This window comes from Bison bison, unplaced genomic scaffold, assembly GCF_000754665.1.
Source record: "Bison bison bison isolate TAMUID 2011002044 unplaced genomic scaffold, Bison_UMD1.0 scf7180017864366, whole genome shotgun sequence".
Taxonomy (NCBI): domain Eukaryota; kingdom Metazoa; phylum Chordata; class Mammalia; order Artiodactyla; family Bovidae; genus Bison; species Bison bison.
Genome location: NW_011494938.1, coordinates 2,591,664 through 2,596,647, shown reverse-complemented (window position 1 = coordinate 2,596,647; position 4,984 = coordinate 2,591,664).

Here is a 4,984-nt window from a genome sequence, read left to right as displayed (position 1 = left end):
GGGGTCGCACAGAGTCAGACACGACTGAAGCGACTTAGCAGCAGCAGCAGCATGGTAGGAAGCCTGATGAAGATGTTCACAGATTATATCATCAAAAAGCAAAATGGGGACCTCCCTGGTGGTCCAGCAGTTAAGACTTTGCACTTCCAATGTGGGGCAGGGGTTGTAGGGTGGGGTGCAGGTTCAATCCCTGGTTGGGGAACTAAGAACCCACAGGCTGTGCAGTGCAACCAAATTAAAAAATAGCAAAATGGATGCCTTAAGAAGAGTGCTAAATACATAGCAGTGAAGGCAGGAAGTGATAGGGCGAGGAGAGGACATGCATGTGCCCTGTTAGATCAACTCACCTTCAGTTCAGGGAATTATTTTCGAATGACATCAGAACAAGATGAATCTACATAATCCACACATGGAATGATTTCCCATCGTACATTTAAGGAGCCCTAGATAGATTCTAATGAGGTTGTTTAGTATCTTTCCATACTTATTTTTAAAGGCTCTGAAGAACTGGATTGCTATCCAACTACCTGGGATGTGAGAAGTATGTAATTCAGTTGGGAGGCAGGAGCATTTCTATATTTTATTTACTTATTCCTGTCCTAACTTTTTCCAAAAAGGAAACTGAAATAGTGCAGTATGAAGTTTAGGAATCAAAATACAGCATCTCAGCAAAACCAGCCCCAATGTGCCTCATGTATTCTGGTCCCTTTATGGAATGCTTTTAGGCCTAATTTTTCTTTTCTTCTTTTTTTTTTGGTCGCACCACTGAGTGGCTTTCAGGATCTTAGCTCCCTGACCAAGGATTGAACCTGTGCCCTCAGCAGTAAAAGCACAGAGTCCTAAACAGGGAATTCCCCAGGGCTTTTATCCTTGTGCCAAACTTACCAGATGTGGTAAGAAATTACAATTGATTGGGTTCAGTATGCCTTAGCTCTGAGGAGGACATGTATGAAATAGAAATTCATTTTAAAAATTTAAAAAGAAATTATCGAACTAATGATGGCATTGCATTTGTTATCAATTATATCTAGGTTACTATGCTGTTGAACCCTAATAAGAACAGATTATTGGATGATCCTTGCCCTCCTAGGCAGGATAGATGACAGTTGAGGAGAATGGCCAAGTCAGGCTTATAAAGAGTATGAGTCATGCTCTGCCCTCTGCAAGGTGACCTCTGTCAACGGTGCTCGGGCTATGGGTGACTCTACTACTGAGGTCATAGATGTGCAGGATTCGTCTATGATTTCCAAGTCTTGGGGTTCCCTGGGAGGTGGTGAGAGGTTAGTTTTTCTGAAGATTGGATTTTACTCTAGTCTCATTTTTAGCAGTTCAGAAAGCGCCAAAGGCAGATCCAAATTAGATGTCATTTCATCTGAACTATGAAAAAGAATTCTCCCAGGAATATCAGCAGTAACCTGGTTTCCACTCTCACCTAAAATAGGTTGTTAGTGGTAACTGATGCTCTATTTTACAAAGCACTGCTAACTCAGCTTGTGATTCAGGTCTAGTGAGTTCTGCCACTGCCTCTGCTTTGGAAGGAAGAATACTTCTGAGGACTAGTTAAGGATTTACCCTCTGTAATTTAGGGCCATCCCTAGGGCTGGAGGGAGCTCTCGCTGGAGCTCAGGGCTCCTTCCCTGTACAAGTCTCCCAGGAGCCTCTCCTGCCCTCCACTGCCTTTCCCCTCTTCCAATCAGGACTGACCTACTAAAAACATAGCAAGAGTCAATTTTCTTTTGAAGGAAGTATTTACCTCGTATTCAGGTAACACCGTGCCCTCTGCCTCTTGCAGAGTGTCTCTGGGAGGCTCTTAACTTCCACTCAGATGAATCCAGGGAGAGAACCTGTTTAAAAGGTTGAAATTAAAGTGAGTCAAACCAGGATAAGAAAAGAGATGGAAGAAAAGAAAACATCTGTGTGGAAAAGAAAACATCTTCCACGCCAGACCCAGAGCCCCTGAAGCATCCAGGTTTGCAAAATCAGATTTTAACACCTTTTTATTTTTGCCAATCAATGAGTCAGAAGAGCTTCTGGAAGTATTATGGGCTTTTGATAAGTTTTGATCTCTTAAACGAAGCAGTCTTAAAATAATTATCTCTGGCCATTGGATATTTTCGTGTGTAATGACATGCTGATAATATTTCTTTTTCTGACTGAGTTGACAAATAGCAACTCAAGCAAATTATCTTGACTAATATTTGTAGATAGAACAAAAACAAATTAATGTGTCTGTGGAGTGGAGGTAGGAGGACTTCTGGTTTCCACACTCAGGGAAAAAGAACCTCTGTGTGCTTTACGAGCTACAGAAGTGCCCACTCTCTGTGCTTTGTCCCTCTTCCCACTGGTTCTGAGCACTCTGCGGTTGCTGGCAACAATGGAGTATCAGTTATAACTAGTTTTGTTGCAGGGTCATTTGTTAGGAAATTCTGTCTACTCTCTTTTGATTTCTCAAGCCCAATGGTGGATACAGTGAAACTTGGCTCAATAAAATAAAATTGGATTTTTTTTCTAACAAAAATCACCTCCAGGCTAAACTCTTTCCATATTTATCACTGATTATTTTTTGCTCATGTGAAGCACATGTGGTAAAGAGTATGTTTCTCTGGTAGTCTATTAGATGCGAATTCAACTCACTTCCACAAAATATTTGGTGACCACAAGCTCAGAATGGGGAAAGGAGCTGGGGATACAAAAATGAATAAAATACACTCTCTGCTTATGGTCTGGTGAGGGAACTAGCATTCAGGCAGTTAACCAAGGATGTGACAATGGCCTTGTGACCTTTTTTCAGTGGCAGGGGTCATCCAGTTTCTAGCAACACCTATATTTGAGAAAAGGTCAAGTAAGAAGCTGACTTGAGGACCAAGAACTTTTTGAAAATAAGACTACTTATTGTTTGAGTTGTCTGCTGACAGATTCCTATTTTACTTTAATTTATTGCCTTTCCATAAATTGCTATGTTTTCAAGGATGATTTGATTATATATATTTGAGGGAAGTGGGTATAAAAAGTTACATTATCACTAAAACATCCTCATTTTAAACACATGTGTATATACTTATGCGTTGTGAAATTTGTCTTATCTCTTTATTTTGCTTCTTAGGGTCACACTGTGCTCTTTGTTTTTTTGGTTGGATTTTTTTTTTTTTTGCATTATATTGAATAATGAATTACATCAATAGATTTCTAAGCATCAAGATATTTTTATAACCTAATACCACTAATCAAACTGTTGTATTTTTGTTTTCTAGTATTTTATTTAGAATATTTGTATATCTAGGCTATCCTAGAGTAGATTTGGTATCAGAACCTCACAGAATGGATTTAGTGACTTGTACATATCTTATTTTGGGGTATGGATTAAATGACACAGTCACTGTTATTTATAGACATTTCCTGTTATATTTTCCTGGGTGATTTCTTATTTGGGGGTTGATATTCAACCTCCCCCTTTCAATATCTTCTGTAAATAGTTGCTGTAATTGATTTTATAAAGCAAATTTCAATGATCTATGTTTTCCTTAAAAATTATCCATTTCATTTAGCTTTAAAAGTTATTGATAATAAAATGAACATAGAATTTTATTAATAATATTTTATAGCCTCTGAATCAGTGGTTACGTCCTATTTTTTTGTTCTACTTTGTATTCTTTCTCTTTCTCTCAATCTCCATATCTCTCATTAGACTTATCAAAACTTTTCTCATTTTACAATGTATTCAATCTTTTTTTTTTCAAATAGATATCAGACCCCATGTAAGAACTGATATACTTTTAATGACAGTAAAAGTGGTTTTTGATACAATAGTGGTTTGGAATCCTGTCACATGAGCAGTTTATGTAAAGATAGAAAGCAATAGAAAAAATAATGGTCCTGTTGGAACTGCTTCCCTAATCGTTCAGAGGAGCAGTTTCCTTTTGCATAAAATGGATAGTAAAGTGTGCTGCCCACTGCACAGCATGGCTACAATCATCGGGTGAGATAATGTAGGTGTGAGTGTTTTGGAGACTAAGACGCAGGTACAAAAAAGGTCATGAAATATGTCATTTCATGAAACTTATGTTGCTTTTAGGCTGTATGGAAAAAACAAACAACACCTTTCATAATTTTCTTTAAAGTACTTTTTTATATCACAAAGTTCATATGGACTTTCCTCTTTGAAAACATTAGCAAGATTTGTCCTGATGAATTACTTTAGTTTCAGGGGAAAATATTTCCTCATCACCCTCCCCCCAACATAAAGAGTTCTCATTCTACTAAATTAGAAATGTGCACTAAAGACCCATTCAATAAAGGACATCGGAATGGAAATTAACTCAAGTCTGCTTTCAATTAATTTCAATTCCCCAAAGTGCAAAACTTTCCTTTTCTGTCACAGCAGTAATTGGAAAGTAATAGACAATCCTAGGCTTTTGTGGTCTTACGCCTGCACTGCTGTGTGGGGTATACATTCTAGGTCAGTCTGGGGGAGGGTCAGAAGATTTTCTGGTATTCTTTCTGCTTCTATTAACTTTATTAATGCTGCTAATCTTATTACTTGAGTTAATGTCATAAAAATCTGGCTATAACTTTTTAGATGAATGTTTCAATGTTCCTATATCTCTATTGTGATCATTTTGGAACCTTTTTTAAAGCAGCAGAAACCCATTTTAAAGGAAATTTCTTCCTCCAAAGTTATAGTATGTAAATTAGATGAGAACAGAGAGACTCTGCTTCAGGGGAAGGGAAGGGGGAGCCCAGGACTCCACCAGCTTGGTGGCTTTCTCTTTGCTCCCAAGGCAGGCTTAGAAAAACCCAAGGGCTTCAAAGTAGAGACTAAAAACTATTGTTCTATGTAATGATCAGACATGGTTTAGAGACAAACAGGCATTTTCTAAAAACTTATCAGTATTTTCTCAAGGGTCTGCCGAGGCCCAGATGGATGTTATTAGAGGCTGCTGCTGCTGCTGCTGCTGCTAAGTCACTTTAGTCGTGTCCGACTCTG